General features: G+C 41.1%; 1 long non-coding RNA gene across 2 annotated transcripts in view; it reads right to left on the minus strand.

Moving 5' to 3' along the window:
• Positions 1–433: 433 nt before the first annotated feature.
• Positions 434–25,335, minus strand: part of LOC103566991 (uncharacterized) — a 39,327-nt gene continuing 14,425 nt past the window's right edge. Inside the window, exon 3 of one of the 2 annotated variants that reach the window (XR_548607.2) lies at positions 434–2,105. This is a non-coding gene — a long non-coding RNA (uncharacterized lncRNA). The remainder of the gene's footprint in view (positions 2,106–25,335) is intronic. The other variant, XR_011532244.1, reaches the window with a different exon arrangement.

A 25,335-nucleotide genomic window follows, 5' to 3' on the forward strand; every position in this document is an offset into this window, starting at 1 on the left:
CTAATTTCTTTGTGGCAAAATACCAGACTTATCCCCAAATTTAAAAAATCCAATACAGAAGCATTTCTTAGAAGTGAAATCGGAGGAGGAGTGTGACTTGCCAGCAGGCTGCCTTTGACGAGGTTCTCGCCTCACCACCCGCTCCTCCAAGGCCTCCTGTTTGGCAGTAAAGGGCAGAGCTGACCCCTAGTTCCATTCTCTCTTTCCACAACAAGGAATTTCTCCTCTTTCCTTCTCAACTACTTAATCAGCAAAATGTCCACTGTGGAAGAGAGTGAGATGAGAGTAAATATAAAAGTGCATTTAAATTTAGAGTATTACTGGCTAAAGTTTTCTGAGAATTAAGTAACCATGAAACAAAGTTAAACCCAAAGTCTCTAAATACTGATATTTTTTCTATTTAAAAACCTTAAAGAAAACATGTTTAACGCACTAAAATTTAAAAATCCAGATTCACCTTTAATTCTCATATATTTATAAGAATGACATTATATTAAAAAGTTTTTTATCAGGAAACATCACTGATAGTTGACCCAACAGAAAGAACAGGTTCCCATTTGAGTTTTTGTGATTTTACGTCAGACGTCTTTGTTGGAGAAGACAATTGAAGAGTTATATGGAAGGTCAGTGAACAGTTGAATATCATATGACAGTCAAAGATATATCATACGCAACTGCGCTAAGAATTGGAAAAGCTCTGTTTTTCATATAGGTTTAGGTAATTATCTACAATTTGTTTCTAAAGAAGAAAATTCATTTTGGAATGATGCTTCTTAGAATTCTTCCCTTAAAGAAGAAACCAAGTTTGAGTGATATATTTCACTTCTCCAGATAGGCAATCATTGGGTTTGGGGCAGGGTGAATCTGGTAGAAGCAAGATTTACATATTTAGGTCAAACTGTAACCCTCTCTATAACAGACTCAACTACCCGGAGGAACTCTGCCAACATTGGGTAACCTGACAGTGACTGATTTTACACTTTGCCAGTTAGGTCGGGATTATAAAATCACTGTGCTAAGGCTCTTTCAGAATCCTCTCCATTTGCAAATGGCCAGATACAGAATCACTTAGACAAAGCCATCCCAAACTGATGAGTGTCAACACACTTTGAAAGAAGCCTATTTAGTAATTAATATCCTAACCAATCTGTTCACCTACCTTCACCCACAAGGTGGGCTTTGTTAGGTAGTTAACTAAAATAGCCCAAAGCATCAAACAAATTTAATGGATAATTTGAAAATGAACAAATAAATTTCTCTATATGGTCAGGAACAGCAATAGGTCATGTTCAAAAGATAGGTAGATGCTGTGTGGTTTTATTGTTAATTATCTTTTATTGTCAAAAGATGGGCTGCGGTCTACTAAGAACAGCCCTCCCTCCGCACGTTTTTGGCATTAACGGCCTATTGGAAATAATAGAGGTCCTCAAGAAATGTTAACTGGGAAAGGGGCCCTGAGGTGCGTGAGAGGGACTGGGAGTGAGAACATATAGGAAAATCCTGCTTATAAACTCCTTAGGGATGGAAGAGGGAGTGACTTTACTAATTGCCACTCAGGTTTTAGCTCCAGTGGCTTGTGGCCAATACCCCTCTCCCATCCGAAAACACACCGTGGGGTATCCAAAGAGGAGCCATTCCAGCTGCCGTCAGCCACCCCTTTTCCCTCTAATTCTCACACATTCGAGATGCCAGTTGCCCATTTCAAGGCATGGAGATAACGAGAGACTTCTGCCTCCAGTCAGACTGTGCCTAACCTAGAGAGTTAGAATTACAGAATTTTGATCTAGAAGGGACCTTACATACGGAAATTTGAAGCCTAAGAAAACTGACTTGCCTATGGTCACACAGCTTAAATTCCTGTATCTGCTTTCTCCTAGCTCAGTGCCCGCGGGAAATTTCCCACAGGAAAAGACTGCAACTCCATCTTGTGTAGTTTAATGAGTTGATGCCAGAAGACGTAGTTTGGTAGATGAGTCCAGACGAATGGTTGTTCTGATGGCTGAGCACACCCCTGGGGCTGGGGGGAGGGGCTGATTGAGGAAGGTGTCATGTTCTTGAATGTGCGCAGCCTAAGTCCCAGTGGGTCCGTTCTCCAGCTGAAGAACCTGAAAGGAGGGCATTGTCAGGGATGAGAAACCAACATTTTTACAGAGCAATCTTTCTGAAGCTTCCTGTTAACATATAAATGTCAACTGTGTAGCAAGGCTTTTCTAACAAACTTTTGATATCTTTTCAGCATTAAATTTATCTTTTTTATATATGCAGTGCCACAGACAGCATTATTCATAATTTTACATGAGACATCACTAAGACATTTAAAAGATTTCATTTCCTGTAATCCATTCAGATCTTGACATTTTCCAAGATGCCAGCCAAGGTGCTTATCAACTAAATCTATCTGTGCGCTTTGAATGTGGCTCTCTTCCTAACAGGCGTCATTTTTCTCATTCAGCCAGTCACCAGTCAACCTAGTAACCTTTTGGTGTCATTAGCCTGTTGGAACCAGAATCCTTTAAACTCTGTGTAGACAGAAACTGTTGTAACTTCTCATTCAAGGACTTCTTTAATATTTAAAATCACAATAGACTTGTGTGCCACTTTTCACATGAAATTGAGTATATCTCTACCCCAATACTGAGTAGAGGATTTATTTACAGCTAAATTTTCTTGCCGATAAGCATAGTTTTCAGGAAATGCTTTTAGCTTTCTCTTTGGTATAAACTTTGTTTTATATTTCTGTTAAAATTTTTTAAGATGTTTTTTAATTTATGGAAAAATAGTTACAAGGAAGAATGTTTACTTCTTGGTGCAATTTAGATAAATAATTTGATGAGGAAACCAGATTTATGACTCTCTCTGCTCTCTAAACTTTTGTTACAGAACTAACGGGAAGTTACTGGGATCCAGGAATTATGATTAGCCCAATCTTTGGAGTTTGTAAGAGCATTTTGTTTGATTTATTTAAATATTTGTGAAGTTGGAATTTGTTTTGTCAAAAATATCTATAGATTTTTTGTGTGTGTAATTAGTTTTTGTGTGATGATTGTGCAGGAATGAAGATTTCACTTAAATATGTGACCCAAAAGACTTAGTTGAGTAAAATACAGAATTTCCTTGTGTGGTTGTAAAAAACAGAGGTTTGACACTCTTCTTGACTAAAATATTTGTCTTCACTTTTGGCACAACCTCTGTATTCTTAAAGTACTTTGGCCTTTGCAAATCTTTGCTATATTGTAGGCAAATACTTTTATTCCATGAACTTGGAAGTTCCTTCACCCTGGAGCCTCCTCTTGAGTACCTGACGGCCACATTTCAGAGACTTGTTTTCTTCCTCTTGTTTCTAGCAACATGTCAAACCCTTCTAAGCCATCTTCCAGTGTCTTCGCTTCTCTTTTGAGACTGTTGCGCACACTGAATACCAGCACCCCCTTGTGCCGCAATGCAGAGAGCGCTTTCCTGATCCCGCAGTCGGGGCCTTGCTGCAGTGGCTCTCTGCCTCAAGCAGGTCATTTCCAGGTGCTTCTCAAACTCCAGTGAGGTGATGTTCAGTACAAAGTTCTCCTTAGTCTGTCATTCCACTGGACCATAAGTAGAAACCAAAGACAGCCCAGTTCATTTCTTACTGGAACAAATGACTCCTTAACAAAGAGTCCTGTTACTGCAGCGTTGTTACTCATGTTCTGATGAAAAATCTCTCCTGATATATATGAATTCATATATATGAAATATGAATATATAATTCATATATGTGAATATATGTGGTTTCATATATGTGAAAATATCTGTCAGTTAAATAAGATTCTCTGTGTCCTATTTAGGATACTTGTAGGCAAAGGACATCCCCAGAGGATGTTCCCTGATTCCTCTTCGTGAATCCTTCCTCCTAGTGGACACCTGTCTTCCCCTTAGAAAGATGAAAGTTAAGCAAACGTACGTGATATGGGCTAGAGCCAAAAGTTTATCCTTTCTTTTCTGAATTTCAAAAGTAATAACATTCCTATACTGATCTGGAGTAGGACAGTTAAACAGAGTAGGAAGGTTTGGCTGTAATTAAGTAATAGCAAGCTTTCTACATCTCACGTTTTAGGCAGTGGAACATCTGTTTATGATCAGGTAAACAATGTGTTTTTCAACAACCTTTTGTGCACTTGATGCAGATTTATTTTTGCTAAACTTTTTATATTTAGAAACATTACTCCACTAAAACTTTTTGGTCTTTATCTAGTTTCTACTTGAAATTGGTCCAACAGTTGACTTTACCCAAATTCACGAGGCTCAGCAAAGTCAACTGTTGGACCTGTGCACCACTGGTCAAGCCATGCTGTAGCGGCGTACCACGTGCAAAATAGAGGAAGATTGGCACAGACATTAGCTCACGGCCAATCTTCTTCACCAGAGGAAAAAATCAACTTGATTTAAGAGAAAAATGATGAGTTTACAATAAAAGCCAAATCAGTTGTAGGAAACATCATGTCATTAATTATCAGTAAACCTGCATCCTGTACTGGCTTTGCTTAGGACCTTTTCAGATTTACAGAGTCATTCAACATATTGTGGAAATCGATTTTTGGTATTAAATCTAGAGTTTATGGAATTTTTGTCAAGTCTCTCAGTTAAGTTGAAGGGGATTAACACTCATACTGCCTTGTGCTCTTGAGACATAACCTTATTAAAAACCATTTGCTTGAGCAACTTGGTAGAACCATGAGGTCATTAACTATTTTAAGTAAATGTCAAGCACTGAGGACTGTCTTCCCAGAAAGTACACATTCATACAAAATTGTTCCCTAATTTCTAGGAGTCTATGACTTCTGAAGCTCACCCTATACTTTCTTGAACAGGGAAAGGTCAGAAAAATCTCCCTCCTCCCCCGGCTCCTCCTCCACCTCCTCCCGGGGTGTTCCCTGCCACCATCCACAAGTTGCCTCAGACATAAACCTAGGAGAACGATCCTTCACTGCTCCTGGCCTTCATCCCCCCACTGGATCCTCTATAAAGGCCTGTCAAATTCTACCTCCTAAGGATCTCGTTAGTCCACCTATTTCTCTCTCGATTTACTGCCACCACCCAAGCCGAGCCGCCTTCATGTCTTTTCGGGCATGTGGCAGAGGTTTAGTAAGTTTTATTGAGTGAATTAATGAGTGAACAGGACAGAGTATATGATATAAATAAGGTCTGTTGAAACCTTGATCCCTTTTCTATAACACCATATTCTGAACATCTGTAAAACAGAAGGCTTTATCGAGAAGAGTCTAATCAAACATCCCATTTAACCTTTGCATTTCAAATTGAATAAAGAGCATGTCCTCCAGATAAGAGAACTGAGTAGAAAGACTGGAAATATTTTGTCAAGGTTATTCTTCTGCATAAACCTCATTTGGTTATTTTCCTGGTTCGGTTTGTGAAAGTGCAAAGAAGAAAAAGAAGCAGTTCAATGCGTGCAGCTTCTCAGCCACTTGGCCTCTGTTCAGGAAAGTCTGATTTACCAAACTGGCTTCTTTCAGTTTGTTGATCGTTCTTTGTTCTTGGAGGCACACCTCTGACTTCCCAGTTTATTTTCCAGAAAATCCTTTCAGCACCACAGACCCCAGTTCAGTGGACAAACAGAAGAAATTCATTTAAAATGGTTAACGTATTAGTTTGGACGTAAATTGCTTTTTGTGGACTGTCTGGTGGCCTCTCAGTTTGGGGCTAAATTGAGAGAGAGAGCTGTGCCAAATATTGAACTCCAGGGGCAAAAGCGAAATGAAAGAAGCCAAAGAACTCCTTTTTAGTTTTTTGGCAACTTCTCTGCCATTAATACTTTTTACGAATATATTTACTTTGAAAATTGCCATTGTGAAGTTTTTGTTCTGTTTTGAATTCTTTGTAGTGTGAGAAAATGTGATTTTAAAAAAATTGCTAACGCAACTAAAGAGATGAGCAGGGAAACTACCACTAGCTTTAAATTTGTTAGATGGCAAAGGTTAAGTGATGGATTCTCACTGAAAACTGAAAGCTGACGACTAACCATTCCGGAGCGTCACCGAGGCGGCGGGGAGGGCAGCAGGGTGCAAGCCTGGCCTGGATTTTAATCGCCTGGGGGAACTTTCAGAAACTTCCACAGCTTGGACCACATCAGCCTCCACGGGGTCTGACTTAATTGGTCCCAAGTGTTTCAGTGAGCAGCAGGGGCCGAGAACCGCAGTCCAGGAGGATAATCCAGCCGCGAGAAAAAACCACACACGCGGCTCCTGACCTTTCTCACCGTGAGCTTTGGAGTGGGCATTCTCGAGGGGGTTAGAGGAGCATACCGCCCGGTGAGGGGAGAGCGTCTTCCCCTCATGCTGCCCGCCCATTTCCTCCGCCTTTGCCTCGTGCTGACAGAGCCCACCGTCCACCCCCGTCCCCCGCATGTCTGACGCCGTGAGCCGCTGTGACAGGTGGGAGTGTTCCCCCCTCAGAAACTCCGGCGTGGGAGTAAGAGTTAACTACTGTGCTCAAAAGTCATTTTTACTTTAAATAAATGAGACAGGGTAGTGATCGACTACTGCAACTGAATTTTTTATTTTAATTTTTAATTGTAGTAAGAACACTTAACAGATTTACCCTCTAAACAGATTTCCGGGTACACGATATAACATTAACTATCAGCGCACTGTTGTACAGCAGATCTCTAGAATTTATTCGTCTTGCGTTATTGAAGCTTTAACCCCACTGATTAGCGACTCCCCATTTCCCCCAGACTGATCTTAATTTGATTATCTAATGTCTAAATCCCATGTTCTCTGTTCTCTCGCGGCGGCACATTCCCACCAACTCCGGTAAAGATTTAATATGGGCGGTGCCATAGGCTTGAATGGTGGCTCTTCCCCTCTCTCAACACGGACCAAATGTTCCAGCAGCACGGAAAGTGTTGAAACAACATGCCCACCGGTGCAGCCAGCAGAAACCAAACAGTAATCATTTTATCTTCAAGATAAACTGGGACACTCGGGACCTTGAGGTGAAACTTCAACCCAGCTCCATTTCCTGCCGTCTGTGGGAGGAGTCTGTCGGAGGGCTGGGGGCCTGGTGTCGCTGTGGGTTTTTTGGCAGCACCGCCGGGCTCCTCCAGGACCAGACACGGCCCGGCCTGCAGGGGCCGCCGCTGAAACGGGCGAGCAGGAGAAAGCAGCTCCGGACTCCTCGCGAGACTCAGCTTGGGGATTATAACCCTGGGTGCCTCCACCCGAGTTACTTCTCAGCGCAGAGTTGGTGAAGGGGCTATTTCACCAAAGCTGGATTTTTAAAAAAATTATTTTGTTCTAAAAGTCACATGAAGTAGTTACTCTTTGGAGATTAGGTTTTGCTTTCTCCTCACTGCTAGGCGGCGCTCGAGGACAGGAGTTCTGTTACCATGTCTGGTGCTAAAGCTCCTCTCCTTGAAATCCTGTCTCACAGCGCTGTGAAATTGTAGCGTTGGAAAGGGAGCTTAGAGCTCACTTCGTCCAACCTCTCTTTTTACTTGAAAAAAACAGGTGACATAAGTGAATTCTTTGGGAAATAAGGGTCTTAGATTAATTCTCATAAGATGATCTTCCCTCCTACAGTTTAACGTTTCTCCTAATTTGACCCTACAGGAAGCTGCCAGAGCCCTCCCTGTTTACAGCACTTAGACTTTCATCCTGTACGTCCATCTTTATTCCTTGAAGGCGGTGGGGACACACCAACAAGTCTCTAATCCTATTTGGAAACTACAACTACTAATTCTATCTCGCTCCGTTGAAAAAGTTCTGAGCAAAAATATCACCTCTCCATCTTTATTTTGGATTTTCCAGGCAGAGAGGCTTTTTACCTCCTTTGTAAGTTTCTGTTGTAGAAAAAAAGCAAAATTCTTAGTTTAGAGGCATTCTGAGTCTTTACAAGGATTTTCTTATCCCAGGGCATTAAATTTTGTGTGTTTGTATGTTTTCTGGGGGAAGGTCCTTGGCTTCCTGAGATTCTCAAAAATGAGGACGCATACCTGCAGGAGCTCCGCATCCTGTGTTGTGAGACTGCGTGCTGTGCAGGGTCTGCGGAGATGGAACACAGCTGTTGACCCTGTGCCTTCACGCCCAGGTGAAGACGAGCAGCTTCCATGGTGCAGAGAGTGGCGTTAGCTCCCAACGAGCTCTGAGTCAGTTATGATAACCATCACTTGCGGAGGGCTTTACACATCACAAAGCAGCAGAGACAGCTGCCAACAAAAACTAATGAGTTTAGACCACATCAACACAAGGATAGTATCTAAGACAGGAAGTTATTTCACAAGTTCAGCACCCTGTTCACTTCTCGGCAGCACTGTGCTTACAAAAGAGGTTGACCAGCATTCACAAAAGAATTGCTTGGATAATAGAGCTTTATTGAGTTCATATAATGTGCCACACGCTGTTTGTTCTCAGTGCTTTATGTAGATTATCTCAGTGAATCCTTATAACAAAACTACCGGATAGGTACTGTTATTACTCCCATTTTACAGAGAAGGAAAGAGAGGCTCAGAAAGGTTAAGGATCTTGCCCACATGGTGAAAGAAATTAATATTGTGTCATAATAATGTTAATAATATCAATTTACTAAGTACGTATTATATGCCATACCCTTTAGATATTTTATTTAATATTCACAAAATCCCTATGACTATTCCTTTTTTACAAGAGTAGAAACTTGAGGCTCAAAAAATTAAGTAACTTATCCAGAGTCACACCTAGTAAGTGGCAGGAACTAAATGTATCTGACTCCTCCCAAGAGTTGTCTATATTGTCTCCATTACACGTCCTTTCCCCGCTTAAACCCCCTCCAATTCCACCCACACCGCTCCACCAAAAGCGCTCCTGGGAGGGCTCCAGTGACCTCCACAATGCTGAAGCCAGGAGTCAGTCCTCCTCATCTTGCCTGACCTATCAGTAGCGCTTGACACCCTTTCTCTCCTTCAGGGATGTCACGTTCTCTAGTGTTTCCTCCTACTCGTTGGCCTCGTCGGTCAATCCTTCGCATCTCCTTTTCTGTCTCCTCCTCTTTTCCCTGGTCTCTTAGTGCTGGAGGCAGCAGGCCTCATTTTCTTGGCAAGTTCCTCAGTCTCATGGCTCTAACCACCATCTCGATGCTGAAGATGCCCAGATTTATATCTCCAGCCCAGACCTCCCTCCTGAACTCCATACCCAAATGTCTGCTTGACCTCTCCACTCAGATATCCAAAGGACGTTTCACACTTAGAAGGTCCAAAATGGAACTCATGTTCTTGCCCCATCTGCACCCCAAACCACGCCACTTACAGGGTCCTCAGTAACCTGAGGTGATTGCAACTCCCTCCATCTAACTATGCAGGCCAAAAGCTTTGGCATTATCACCGACTCTTCTCTTTCTCTCATACCCCGCATCCAATCAGCTAGGAAATCCTATTGGCTATACCTTCAAAATGTGTCTAGAATCCGACCCTTCTCACCACCTCCCTCCTACTGCCTGGTCTGAATCGCGGTGTTCAGCCTGGAAGACTTCAACAGCCTCGTCAGGTCCCCAGCTCCCCACCTTGCTCTTTCACTCTGTTCTCCACAAAGCAGCCAGAGAGAGCTTTTCAAACCATAAGTCGATGGAATTCCTCCTCGGCCCAAGACCCTCCATGGGCTCCCAGTTTTACTCAGAGTCCCAGCACTGGCGCTCCAGTGGCGTTGCCAGACAAAATGCAGGATGCCCAGTTACATTTGGATTTCAGCTAAACGGCGAAGAATTTTTTAGTATAAGTATGTCTCATGCAAGATTTTGGACATGGTTATACTTAAAAAATATTCATTGTTTATCAGAAATTCAGATTTAACTGAGAATCCACATTTTTATTTGCTAAGTCTGCCAACCTACCCACAAGGCCCGTATGTGACGTGTGCCCCCTGTTACCTTTCTTGGCCTTATCCCCCATTATCTCCCTTTTGCTCACTCCGTTCCACCCACACTGTCCTTCCTGTCCTTGAGTGTAAACAGGCAGCTCCCACCCTTTGCTTTGCCTTGACTGTTCTCTCTCCAGTGTCTGCATCTCCCAAGAGGTCATTTTGAAAATTACCTCTCAACCCCTGCCCTCCTGCTCCCTCTTACTCTGCTCTACTTTTTTCCATAGCACCTAACTTCTAACATATGATATAACTTTTTTTTTTTGAGGAAGATTAGCCCTCAGCTAACTACTGCCAATCCTCCTCTTTTTTCTGAGGAAGACTGGCCCTGAGCTAACATCCATGCCCATCTTCCTCTACTTTATATGTGGGACGCCTACCACAGCATGGCTTTTGCCAAGCGGTGCCATGTCCGCACCCGGGATCCGAACCGGCGAACCCTGGGCAGCCAAGAAGTGGAATGTGCGAACTTAACCGCTGCACCACCAGGCTGGCCCCTATGATACAACTTTTTATTGTGTATTGTTTGTCTCCAAAAACCAAAATATAAACTCCACCAGGCAGGTGTTTTTGTCCATTTTATTCATTATTGTATCCTGAGAGGCTAAAACAACAGCACATAGGTACACGATGAATGTTTGTTGAATGAATGAATGATTTCCAAAGCCTGTGCTCCTTTCCATTGCATTAAATCCCCCGTGTTCCAACTTGTCCCATGACAAATATGTGAAGAACCTGAAAGTGCACAGCCTGGAGAGACGAGACGTGCACTGACATCCCAGCTGGAATGGTCCTTCTGTCCTGGGATGTTCTGGGTCAGGGCACAGAACTGTCCACGCCTCTCTGCTCCAGTCAATTACCGTGTCCCACATCCTCAGCTTTGTCCTCTATTTAACAAAACACTTGTTTATTTTCTATATTGCCAGGCCCTTTGCTAAACTAAAAGAATACGAGAATCATCAAGAAAATTCCTACCTAGGAGGACCTTACAGTGTGGCTGAGGTTCCTGCCTGTCTGATAACATGAAGGAACTGGACCAGACTGGCCACATTTGCCCCTTTCCAAAGAAAGCACTACAGCTCCCAGGTGTCCTTTATATCCTGTCATCTCCCCCCAGCTTTGTCCTACTCTTGGGGAACCCCCAGGAGAAGAACACAGTGAATATGGAGCAGGAGCAGTTAGAGCTCATCTGCTCTAACCTCTCTGTGACCCCAGTGCGGTAGCTCGGCAGAGACAGATTAAAGCCAGTGCTTGCAGGAAGCCTGTTGGCGTCAGTCTCGAATGACGCCAACAGGAAGGTGGGGCGGGAGAGGGGGGATGTGCGGGTACACACATGGGCTCAGAGAAGCAGACTTGCTGCTGAAAATCATTTCCCCTCGAGTGTCCCAGGAGGAAAGAAAACCATTACAACTGGAATAATAATGTTTACTCAATAGCTGTGTATACAATTTCAACCCACCTTGTTTCTGCACTGTTGTGTTCCTCAATCACTGATTAGGGAAATTACCATCTTAACGTGCAATTGCTAACTGGGAAAATCTAGGCGGTTTGCAGAAGTGTAGTAGTAACATGGCTGAAATGCATAAACTAGAAGATGGGGAAAGAAGCATCTTTGCGGGAGGATGGTGTTCTCTTCTGCCTCTCCCCCTTCAGCCCGGGCAGACCTTCAGCAGGTACTAGTTGCTAAATGAGAGGCTGTCCTGTTGGAATTCAGTGAAGATTCACCATGAACCTGTCTGACACAGGCTGCCTAACTTCCTGTTTCCATGGTATTAAATTTACTAAAAGAGCTCATCCTTTACTGAAAGACAACAGCGCCCTAGCGCAACTGACCAGGCAGAGAGGGGGTAAGAAAATGTGGGCCTTGGGACCAACGAAATGCCGGTCGCAGGAACCTGTTCTTTCTTCTTGTAAAAATGACCACCTAAGGACCCCTTAGATGACAGCCCAGGGTTGTAGAGGGCAATCCTAGACCTGGCAGATCTTGTCAGGCAGAACAGGCCCAGCAAAACTGGGAGCCCTCTTGATCCTCAGCATTCTCTGATTTTCATTTTCAGCTCTTCTCCCTCTGACCTCTGTTCCCGGTGCCCCACGACTGGCCACGAAGTTCCCCTGCCTGCCCTCCCCCGTCACGACGCATCCAGGCCCTTGCTAGGTGGCACTGACCCTTGTTCCACATTTTAGGATTTAGCTACCCAGTTTAAACTTTTATCTATTACTGTTAGTAACTATTATTGCCTTATAGTGAACTCTATTCCCCTCACTAAATCTTCCCCCCCTTTTTTTAACAACACATGTAAAAAGGGGAGAGAATCTATGCTTTCTGCATACTTTCTTCAACAATTTGAAAAATTTTCCCATCGGTCCTTATCTTTGGCTTGATATAACACTTTTCTGTTTCTTGGTAATAATGCCCTATGAGGAAGTATTTTAAACTCATTTTGGCACTGTGCATTTATCCTTCCTATTACTTTGATGAAGTGGGAATGTGGGAATAAATAAGATTCGAACTGCAAAAAAAAATATGTTTTAAAAAATAATTAAATAATTTTACTAGGAAAAAATTACACCTTGAGCATCAAAGCAAGAAAACTATTTTCAATCAGTTTAGTAGATCTTGTCCCAAGAACGAAATGCTCAGGGAGAGCCTGGCAGGCTGTCCACAACTGCCGCGCATCCAGGCGAGATGTTCAGTGGTTACTTTTATTTTAAAAGTGAATAAAGTTTCCACAGCTACAGAAAACGGGAATCTTACAGGATCCACTTACAACTTTATCCCAAACCCCGATGTCTTCCCTATAAAAATTCCCAGGAAACTTAGCTGTCTAGCAGAAGAATGTGACAAAACCAAATCCAAAGGAAGAGCTAATGACTTAATGAATATAACAGTCCCGAGAACCCTTCCTGAGTGCCTGCCTTTTGGAGAGGCAACGAATGAATGAAGAAAGCGAGGCTGTAAATGTCCAGGTATAAACAGGCCCTTCTTAGATCCTATGTCTCAAAGGAATACGAGAATTAACTAAAATCCTGAGAGTTGTGCCAGGGAGAAAACATTCCATTGACCCTCATTATAACTGAGACAACTCCCAGTTCTTAATCAATCCTCCCCTTTTCTGGACAAATAGTGTGTAGGTCCCTTGTTTCTAATTCCTCATCTATGGCAACTTGAAGTGGCATTATTTTAACTGGAAAATATTTTCAATTTCTTTGTCACTTTATCCAAAAATGTATAATTTAATCACATACAGAATGAAAGATGTTAAAGATTTCTTCCAAGATGAATTAAGTTGCTAGGTCCCCCAAACTCAAAGGAGCCACTTTAAACTGAGGAACAGGCTCTAAGAGGAGACACTGACACCGAGTGTGAAGAAATGTCTAGATGATTGTCTCCGAAGGGCTAAAGCTCAGCGTCTCCATTCAACCAACACAGATTGTTGTTGGACCTACTGTGTGCCAGACATTTGAGGATTTCACAGTTTGGTGAGGGGGAGCTTGCAGATGAGCATCCCGAACGGGCTGTGAATAGTGCTGTGAGCCTGGAAAGGATCCTTGGCGGCACCGAGCTTGACCCCGCCTAGGGCTGGAGAGCAGGATATATCACAGGAAGCTTTCTCAGAAGTTGTCACCTATGCTGGGTTTTGAAGGTCATATACTTGGAAAATATTTCGAAAGCACTTAAAAAGGGATTTCAAAAGCACAAAAGAAAGAAAGGAAGTGTAGGAGATACATTCCACTTGGTTGGGAAAAAAACGTTTAAAAAAATCAGTTTAAGGAAAATAACAGAAAACTTGTAACGAAGGTAAAAGATGATTTTTTTGACCTTTTATGTTACGCTAAGAGCATTTTCTAATGAGCCTACCATACTTTATTTCCACAACTGACCATGGCCCAAACATTTTACAAATCTTTAAAATTTTTAAGGTGATTTTCTTTTCCGCAAATGTACTGATGACTCCAAGGGTTATCATTTATCGTCCTATAGGATGTTAACCAATTTGCAACTAACTTAGAAATTTATCTCATCCTTCCTTTTCTTCCCCCACTCATTATAAAAATTCTGAGTTTTCACATTGTCTTTGAAAACAGCTTTGCCATCCTGCTGGTTTCATCACTAAAGAGTTAAATAAAACTGAAATGAGCTAACTATTTTTTGTATAAGAATTAGGTTTTTAATATTTTGAGAATTACACTTTGATGGATAAGTACGAGCAGAAAATAAATAGCTCATTATAAAAGCATATGCTATATGCAAAGTACTTATTAATTAAAGGTTTTTAATTTACTTAGATCACCCAACCCTCACTAGCTACATGATCCTCTGTTTTTTCCTTGTAAGAAAAATAGTGATATTCAACAATGTTGTAGACCCAGCACTTTCATCTGGGCAGCAGTCTCAACTATTGTTCTGGCACCTGTGTGCACTCATGGGCATGGTTTTCCACTGCTTCCTCTGGGGACTTATGGAAACGTTAATTTGTGTTTTCCCTGAGGTTTAAAAATTCTCTCAGAAAGCACCCACATTTACAGCGATTAATCTGAGAATATCAGAACCATATGTGGCAACTGAGAATGTGTATACCTGCCAGCAAATCACCTTGCATCCTGCTGGAAATAGCGCGATGCTGTGACTAGGACACTTTCTACTGAGTTGGCCATCACAAGACCCAAAACTTTTGACTTGAGTTTAAACTGAGTAATGTTTAAATTAGTGCATGGATATTTTTAAAGGTCTTCATTTCTTCTTCACTTAATTAATTGCGCATAAATAGAGAGACAAATGAGCTTGAACATAAATAGAGAGATAAATAAGATGGAGAGTGGGTATGCACCAGGCAAAGAGACCACATGTGCAGAGGCATAGAGATGTGGGGAGCAAAGGCATAGTGTATTTTAGGAGCTCCCAGTAGATCGATATGACTGGATCATTGGGTGCAGATAAGATAATGGAGAAATAAGGCTGCCCAAATAGGCAGGAGCCAAATGAAAAGGGGCCTCCAGGCCATGCAAAGGAGTTGGGACTTTTGAGGGCAATAAGTAGTCATTGAAGGATTTCAAATGCATGTTATAAAGATCACTTTGACAGTAAATATGAAGCATAGACTGAAGGAGGCAAGACTGAAAACAGAGAGACGGTTAAGAGGTTATTGCAATAATCCATAATCCACATAGAAGTAATGAAAGCCTAAAGGAAGGCATAGGGGATAGAGAGGATCAGATTACCTCCCCTTGAAAAGGAAACTGTCCAAAGATCTTATCAGAAAATGCAAGTGTTTTCCATCTCTTGTCTCCACAATCTATTTGTATGAAGAGAGGTAATAAAATTCCAAACAAGAATTTTACCTACGTGTCTTGAGGCTATTCAGAGGACAGTATCTATTGCTATTTGGCCTCTCCTGCCGTATCTTATGCTGCACATAAGAGCCCACAAAACTCCCCCATATCCCCAGGAAGAGCAGCCTCAGGAGAACTGGGAGAAATGTTGAACTACAGTTATATCCCCTCCAGTCTTTTGAAAACAGAAAATTTCCATTTTCACAGTTCCAATGAATCATTTATAACTAATCAAATCACTTTTCCTTTAAAAAATGCATCATTTTCTTTTGCTAAAGTTGGTATTTTATTTGACATGCAGTAGAGAGACAGATAAGTTGATCTCTTGGAAGGGGGTGGGGTCCCAACTGGCTATTTAAGATTGAGAAGGAGACAACAGAGTAGTCCGGGACCTAAAGCCACCCGGGAAACTAGTGGAGTAAAGATCTACAAAAATCTCCTTCAGATGCAATGAAAACACTGGAAAATTGTCAATCAACTTTTTCAGAACTCTGGATATTAACCAAAGGCTTGCAGCAATTCAGGATGTTTATTCAAGAAAAAATTAGTAAGAAGAGCAAACTTTGTGGCATTTTAACTCGCCCAATTTCCATTCTCCCTCTCTCCAGCTCCACGGTAGACTTAAAACATAACAGCCCACAATCACAGTGAAAATCAGCAGCCTGGCAGCCACCGGAAGAGGCACAATGGGATTGGAGCTCCTTCAAAGCCCCATTACCAGAGAACTTTCACTATTTGACCTGTCTAGCAGTTCCCTGGAAGACTCCACTAGCAAGTACATCTTTATTTGACCTGATTCCAGGGCTCAACCAGTGCAAACAGCCTTTTCCCCAGGGGGTATTTATTGAGAACAATCAGAGGCAATTGTTTTGCTTTGCGAATGCTTGAGATATTGGATAATAGTTGGGAGAATAGATGAATCAAAAAGCTTAAAAGGAAAGTAGGGAATGAGATGTACATATAGAGCTTTGAAAAGCTCTGACATACATTTTCCTGGGAATCTAGAAAGCCAGGTGCATGTACAAGGCTGTGCACATGCTCTGAAAAGACTTGAGAAGGCTCTAAGTGCTCACCTTTGGCTAAACTTGAGGATCTGTGCAAGCAGAAGATGAAAGCTAAGGCAGAGTTGTAAACTACCAGCTGAATGTGGAAGGTGTGCCCCAACATGCATGCAGAGATCTTTGGCAAAGACTGGGAGACTTATTGGCCTTAAGCATTTAAGAAAATCTCTGTCCAATCATTAGCTGACCACTAAGCTAAGGAAGCAGAGACTTCAACGGCCACACATAACAAAGAATACAAACTTCACAGAACTAGTTCACTAAACAAACAACAGCCAACAGCAACAACAACAAACCCTGGGGAGGAGGGAGAATCTGATTTCCAGAGTTGCTCATTATATTACTTAAAACGTTCCATTTTCAACAAAAATCACAAGACATGCAAGGAAATAAGAAAGTATAGTCTACATACGGGAAAAAAAAGCATTCAATAGAAACTGCACCTGAGGAAGCCTAGATATTGACCTACTAGTCAAAGACTTTAAATCAGCTGTTTAAAATATGTTCAAAGAGGTAAAGGGACATATGAGAATGATGCCTTGTGAAATAAAGAATATTAATAAAGAAATAGAAGTTAAAAGAAAAAGAACCAAATAGAAATTCTGAAGGTGAAAAGTAAAATAACTGAAATGAAAAATTCACTACAGGGGCTCACCAGTACATTTAAGTAGAGAGAGGAAGAATCAGCAAATTCAAAAATAATCCAATTGAAGTTATCCATTATTAGGAGCAGAATAAGGAAAAATGAACAGAGTCTCAGAGATCTGTGGGATTCTACCAAGTGTACCAATATATGCATAGTGGGAGTCTCAGAAGGAAAGGAGCAGAAAGAATATTTGTTGAAATAATGGCCAAAATCTTCCCAAATTTGATGAAAACCAAAAGCCAAATGGACTCCAAGTAGAAAAAACTCACATCCACACCTAGACACATCATAATCCATCTATCCAAAGACAAAGAATATTGAAAGCAGCAAGAGAGAAGTGATTCATTGCACACAAGTAATCCCCAAAGAGATTAACAGCTGATTTATCATCAGAAACCATCGAGGCCAGAAGACAGTGGAATGATACATTCAAAGTGCTGAAAGAAGACTGTCCACCACGAATTCTGTATCCAGCAAAAATATCCCTCAAAAAAACGAGTGAGAAACTATGACATTCCAAAATAAATAAAAACTGAGAGAATTTTATCATTAGCAGAATTTCTCTATAAGAAAGAATAAAGTGGCCAGCCCCCATGGCCTAGTGGTTTGTTCATCAGGCTCTGCTTTGGCGGCCTGGGTTCAGAGGCCTATGCCACTCATTTGTTAGTGGCCATGCTGTGGTGGAGACTCACATAAAAAAGAAAAAAAAGAGGAAGATTGGCAACGGATGTTAGCTCAGTGGGAATCTTCCTTAGCAAAAAAGTAAAATAAAATAAAGCAATAAGAAAGTGAGTCCTTCAGGCTAAAATGAAAGGACACTATACAGTAACTCAAATCCACATAAAGAAATAGGTACCAGTAAAGGTAACTACATAGGTAAATATAAAAGACAGTTTTGTTTTGTTTTTTTTTTTGAAAGATTCACCCTGAGCCAACATCTGTTGCCAATCTTCCTCTTTTTTTTTTCTCCCCAAAGCCCCACTGCGTGGCTGTATGTCCTAGTTGTAAGTCCTTCTAGTTCTTCCATGTGAGCCACCACCACACATGGCAACTGATAGACGGGTGGTGTGGTTCCATGACTGGGAGATGAACCCAGGCCATTGAAGTGGTGAGAGCGCCTAACTTTAACCACAAGGCCATCAGGCCTGGCTCTAAAAGACAGTTTTTGTAACTCTTTTTCTGCTATCTGACTTAAAAGACAAATGTATAAAGTAATAATTATAAATCTGTGTTGAGGGGCATATAATGTACAAAGATGTAGTTTGTACGAAAATAGTAGCACAAAGAGAGGGGAAGCAGAGCAATATAGGAGCAGGGTTTTTGTATACTATTTGTATTAGTCAGGCTTCTCCAGAGACACAGAATGAATAGGATATATATATATATATATATATATATATTATATATATATATATATAATCAGAAACATATATATATATATATATCTTTTAAAATATATATATATTATAAGGAATTGGCTCATGTGATTATGGAGGCTGACAAATCCCAAGATCTGCAGGGTTGGTCAGTGAGCTGGAGACCCAGGAGAGCTGACGGTGCAGTTCACGGCTGGGGCCAGCAGGCTCGAGACTCAGGAAGAGCCAATGTTTCAGCTGAAGTCTGAAGGCAAGAGAAAGCCGACATCACAGTTTGAAGGAGTCAGGCAAGAGGAATTCTCTTACTTGGGGAAAGGTCATTCTTTTTGTTCTATTCAGGGCTTCAACTGATTGAATGAGACCCACCCACATCAGAGAAGGCAATCTGCTTGACTTGGTCTACCAATTTCATTGTTAATCTCATCTAAAAACATCCTCACAGAAACACCCAGAATAATGTTTGACCAAATATCTGGACATCCCATGGTCCAATCAAGCTGACACATAGAATGAATCATCACACTACTGAAATTGAATTGAAAGTTTGTATGAATCTGAAGTATATTGTTATAAATTAAGATGTTAGTTGTAATCCCTATGGCAACCGCTAAGACAATAGCTTAAAAATATATAAGGAAACCGCACGATCATCTCAATAGATGCAGAAAAAGCATTCGACTAAATCCAACACCATTTCATTATTAAAACACTCAGCAAACTAGAAAGAGAAGAGAAATTCCTCAACTGGTAAAGGGCATTGATGAAAAACCCAGTGGTAACATGGTACTTAATGGTGAAAGACTGAAAGCTTTCCTCATAAGACCAGGAACAAGACAAGGATGTGGCCTCATGCCACTTCTGTTCAATATTATACTAGAGGTTCTAGGCAGGACAATCAGATGACTAAAAGAAACAAAAAGCATTCAGATTTGAAAGGAGAAAATAAATCTCTATTTGCAGATAACGTGATCTTGTAGAAACGAAAATCCTAATAAACACACACACATGAAACTTATTAAAGCTAAGAAACAAATTCAGCAAGGTTTCAGGATACAAGATCCATATGCAAAAATCAATTGTATTCCTATACATTAGTAATGAACAATCTGAAAATGAAATTAGGAAAGCAGTTCCAGTTACAGTAGTATCAAAAAGAATAAAACACTTAGGAACAAATTTAGCAGAAGTCCAGGACCTGTTCGCTAAAAAACTACAAAATTTTGCTGAAAGAAATTAAAGAAGACCTAAATAAATGAAAAGACTTTCTATGTTCATGGATTGGGAAACAATATTGTCAAGATGTCAATACTCCTAAATTGATCAATGCAATCCTTATCAAAATCCCAGCTGGCTTTTTGTAGAAATTGACAAGCTGATCCTAAAATTCATATATAAGTACAAGGGACTCAGAATAGCCAAGACAGCCTTGGGCAAAAAAACAAGTACAGAGCTGAAGGAGTCACACTTTCAGATTTCAAAACTTACTATGAAGCTACAGTAATCAAAACTGTGTGACACTTGCACAAGGATAGATACATAGATCAATGGAATAGAATTTATAGTCCAGAAATAAATGCATACATTTATGGCATTGATTTTTGACAAGGGCACCAAGATGATTCATGGGTAAAAGGATCATCTTTTCAACAAATGGTGCCAGGACAAATGGATGGCCACAAGAAAAAGAATGAAGTTGAATCCTACCTCACATCATACACAAAATTAACTCAAAATGGATTAAAGACCTAATTTAAGAGCTGAAAGTATAAAACTCTTAAAAGAAAATATAGGCGTAAATCTTAGTGATCTTGGACTTAGCAATGATTTCTTGGGTATGACACCAAAAACATAGGCAACAAAAGAAACAAATAGATAAATTAGATTTCATCAAAATTAATAACTTTTGCACTTCAAAGGACACATCAAGAAAGTGAAAATGGGAGCACAGAGAATGGGAGAGAACTTTTGCAAATATATATATGATACGGCACTTGTATCTAGAATATATAAAGTACTCGTACGACTCAATAATAAAAAGACAAAAGGCTCAATTAAAAAATGGGCAAAGGTGGGGCCGGCCCCGTGGCCAAGTGGTTAAGTTCGTGCACTCCGCTGCAGGCGGCCCAGTGTTTCGTCGGTTCAAATCCTGGGCGTGGACATGGCACTGCTCATGGAGCCATGCTGAGGCAGCATCCCACATGCCACAACTAGAAGGACCCACAACTAAGAATATGCAACTATGTACCGGGGGTTTTGGGGTAGAAAAAGGAAAAAAATAAAATCTTTAAAAAGAAAATGGGCAAAGGATCTGCACAGACGTTTCTCCAAAGAAGATAAACAAATAGCCAGTAAGCACATTAAATGGTGCTAAACATCATTAGCCATCAGGGAAAAGCAAAGCAAAACCACAATGTAATACCTCACAGTCACTATGGCTATAACTATACAAGACAGATAATAACAAGTGATGGTGAGGATGTAGAGAAATTGGAACACTCATACATTGCTGGTGAGAATATAAAATGTGGGAGCTGCTTTCAAAAACAGTATAGCTAAGCACAGAATTACCACATGACCTAGCAATTCCACTCCTAGCTATTTACCCAAGGAGAAATGAAAAGTTAGTGCTTACAAAAACTTGTACATGAATGTTTATAGAAGCATTATTCATAATAGCCAAAAAAGTAGAAACCACCTAACCATTTCATGACAACTGATCAATGGATAAACAAAATGTGGTATATCATACAATGGAATATTATTCAGTCATAAAAGAGAATGGAATAATGATTCATGCTACAAAATAGATGAACCTTGAAAACATTATGGTAAAAGCCACATATTGTATGATTCCACTTATACGAAATTTCTAGAATAGGCAAATCCATAGAGACAGAAAGTAGATTAGTGATTGACAATGGCTAGTGGGGAGAGGAGAACAGGAAGTAACTGCTAATAGGTATGGAATTTCTTTTGGGGGTGATGAAAATGTTATTGTAGATAATGGCAATGGTTTCATAACTTTATGAATAAACTAAAACCCCCAGAGTTGTAGACTTTAAAAGGGTGAATTTTATGGCATATGGATTATATCTGAGGAAAAAATTAATAAAAACAGCCTTTTGATAGGAGCAAAAGCCTCTGTCTGATCTAGCAGGGAGCTGTTGACCTCATAGACTCCAGAGGCAGCTTAGGGGAAAGATGGCGCTGTCCAGTGATGGATCACAATCAGAGACGTGGATCAGAATTACGTGTGGAGCTTTTAGACTACACAGTCAACAGACTCACTTTTAAGTTTTCTGATTTAGTGGGTCTGGGGTGGGACCATGAATGTTTCCATGCCCCATGCACATCCTATCCCTAAAGTGTGGATCAGACCGAACCTAGGATTTTATATATTCCAGGCTTAGATGCTTAGGACTGCCCAGAGGACAACATTAGAAATCAGAATCAAGAAGTCCAGATGCCTCTTCTTGTAAGTCATTTTGGTTCTATGCTGAGGATTCTCTCCTAAGAGCAATTGCTGTCCACCCCACGTTTCATGAAGAATACTTACAAAGGATATTGGTCACTGACACTTCTTTCCCCAAATTCATGCCAACATCTCGACTGTGTCAGGCATGTAAGAGGAAATTAATAAATGTAATTTATTTTCCCTTCTTTGATTATATCAGCTTATGTCTGAGCCCCTAAATCTTTAAGAATGAATAGCTTTCCTTAATAGTAGCTTTGGAATTTGGAATAGTAGCTTTTGTAATAATACTTGGAGTACTTTTGGGATTAAAAGAATTTAGGTAAGGATTAATACTAGTTAATCTAAAAGTAAATATGAATTCTAGTGAAACTTGGAAATATCCTTCATCGCTGAATGACATTATGTATGTAAATCTGTTGCTCACAACCTCAGTCTTGGCAAGTATCAGAACACGAACTCTCAAGGGTTGTCCCAAACATAGTGGTTCCCAGAAAAAGAAGAATGACTCATGACAAGAACCCTGCGGAGGGCCTCAATCTGTTTCCATGATTTACGATCCTCTTACCTCAGCAATGACTCGCACCATTTGGTCCAGACCTACAGAGGTCACGTCTGACACTTTGGCAGAGAGAGGGGCACATACCATCTTGAATCTATCTTGGGCTCACGAATCACCCTTCTTCCCTGCAAAGTTATCAGCTGCTTAATTACAGATGAGAAGTTTGCATCTGTGGCCAGAAACCAGGGCCAGGTTTAATAAAACCTGAACTGGCTCCCAGTTTCCAAGGACAATCAACATCAAGAAATCCCACTACACATTTTCCCAGGACTATACTGTTGATGAAAAATGCCAGTCTTCCCAAGTATAACATGTTCTCAGATTGATGAATGGATACCTACAATGTCTAATAAAACAACTGCTAATACATCTGGGTTTGAGTGAAATGGCAAGAAAACCAAAATTAACTATCAAAGTGACCTACAAAAATCACTTTCTGAGCCAGCTCTCAGGGCCTAGTGGTTAAAGTTCAGCGCTCTCACTGCTTTGGTGGCCTGGGTTCATTTCCCGGTCACAAAACCACACCACCCATCTGTCAGTTGCCATGCTGTGGTGGTGGCTCACATAGAAGAACAAGAAAGACTTACAACTAGGACATACAACCACGCACTGGAGTTTTGGGGAGGAAAATAAAAGAGGAAGTTTGGCAACAGATGTTAGCTCGGGGCAAATCTTTCCCAGCAACAAAAAAAGAGGTGACATTTAAAAAAAATATCACTTCCCATGTGTTTCCATTCCTCTTGCTCTAAAACAATATGTTGGGCAGTTCAGTGTGGTCTTGTAACAGATAGGGGAGAGGAATGAATGATTTCTCAAGATTCTTTAACTTCCCATACTGTAAAACCCAATGTTTGGGAAATTTTGTGCAATTATTATTTTATAGTTAATAACATACCCACCGTACAAAACTTAAAAGATTTAAAAGGGTCTCCATAGAAAAGTTTCCCTCCCATCCATTTCCCTTAATCTTCCAGTTTCTTATCCCAGGGGCAATTAGAGCAGCAAACAAAACAGAGTCGCTGTCCTCAACGAGCTTACATTCTAGTGTAGGAAACAGAATAACTCTGGATACTGATAGATCCTACAAGAAAAATAAAATAGCCTGAGAAGGACCAGCCTTTGAGGTTCTCAAGGAGAACAAGGTCAGCTCTGTCAAATGCTGCCAAAAGTTTAGGTAGGGGGTAGGACATAGCGACATGTCTACTAGATATCCCAATGTGAAGAGGGTTGGTGACCTTGACAGTGGAGGGTAGAGACAGGACCTTGATTCTAATGGGTAGAAGAATGAGTGGGAAATGAGACAGTGGAGACAACGTTAGACAGCTCATTCTAGAGATTTGCCATGAGTGGGCAGAGAAATGGGACAGTAGCTGGAATGTTGTTGCCCAGGTTATATGAAATTGCGTATTTAAAGTGCCGAGCCCGGGGCTTGGCACAGAGCGGGCACCAAGCTATTCTTACTATGATATTTCCTATCCCTAGTCTTTTCTATGTCTATTCAAAGTTCATTTTTTCCCTAAAAACGTTTTCAACCTATGATCATCTTTTTTGAGTCCTGGGAATGTACAGTGACTCAGAGAATCACCCAGAGTTATGAATGATTGAATCTCTGGCCACTACAGATGAAAGTTACTTTTCCAGGAACTGTAAACGGAAGGGCTTTGTGTTGTAATGGCCTGTCGGAGTGCATTTGGTGTTGGCAGGATGAGATTAGATGACAGCTCTCTGCTTTGGAGGGTGCTGCCAGGGACCGAACTCCAGGCAGTAAGTGATCTTTGTCCTTTTTCTCGCTGCTGCTCTGTCCCACCTTCAGCTTGATCATAGTACAGATGTGAGAGCACCCAGTGAATTCCTTGTCTCCACACAGGTTCTCTGGCATTTCCATATTTTCCCGTCATAATTTGGGAGGGGTGGTGTTGGCATGTTTCTGGTTTGTTTGTTCTGTTTTTTTGTTTGCTAAATGTCTGCCAAATAGACATATTTCCCCAGTTGTCATTATTTATTTATAATCACTTAAATGGCCAAAGATAAGCCACAGGGATAAAAAGATAAAGCAACTTGGATAACTTAGAACCAAGGTAAACTACCCTAGCAGAAGGGAGAGAGGGTTCGTGGTGCTAATCCTTGAGTTACTGTAGTCCCGGGCCTCAAGGCACCATCTCACGTCCCAAGCAGTAGATCCACATTTGTTCCAAAACTTGGGCATATGTGCAGCATGTAAGTCCTCTTAAAGAATCAGTTAATCCTAGATTCCTAGTAAATATATCTATTTGTACCCAGCTGCATAGCTAGTGTTCTGGCAAGAGAAGAACATTCCTTCTCACCTTCAGGGTGACAGAGTCCGAATGGAGCCTTCTGATTCTCCTCCTGCCAGCTGAATGGCAGCATCCTGAAGCTTCTCCTCTTGGAGCTGTTGCTTCTTAAAGCCCTCTTTTGTAGTCTTTCTAGCATGGTCTCCTTTTTCAAAGCAATTTGGTGTCTATTCATTCTATATGTATTTGTGACTTCAATCAATCATTGCCTTGCACTGATATGCAGTTGTTTCATGTGCATGGATCTTATTTTTCCAATTATAATTGTGAGTTCCCTTAAACTTCTTTGAATTCTCTTCAGCTGGGTATGTAATATAGACCCTCTGTAAATATTTTTGAACTAGTTTTCATGCATTGCTTTACCCCCACGGATCTCAGAGTTTCACTGGGGAGGCAAGAGATACCCAGGTCAAATAGTTCAATGACAGGACAAGGCAACAAAAGTAGAGACGTAGTACAGAAAAGTAGTACCCACGAGGTACGCTGCCGAGGTTGTCAGGGGAGGGAAAGTCACCAGGCTGCTGCACTCTGAGAAGCCGCTCCCTTGCCTATAGCAATTGTCACTTGCCCTGAGAGAATAAGTCAGTAGCCTTGAAACTTGGCCTGGTTTTACAACTGAATCTGGCTAGCATAGTGGCATTACTGCAACTGTCGTTTGTCCTTTGCACACTGATATCTCCGTTTCCCAAAAGGAATT

This window comes from Equus przewalskii, chromosome 23, assembly GCF_037783145.1.
Source record: "Equus przewalskii isolate Varuska chromosome 23, EquPr2, whole genome shotgun sequence".
NCBI lineage: Eukaryota > Metazoa > Chordata > Mammalia > Perissodactyla > Equidae > Equus > Equus przewalskii.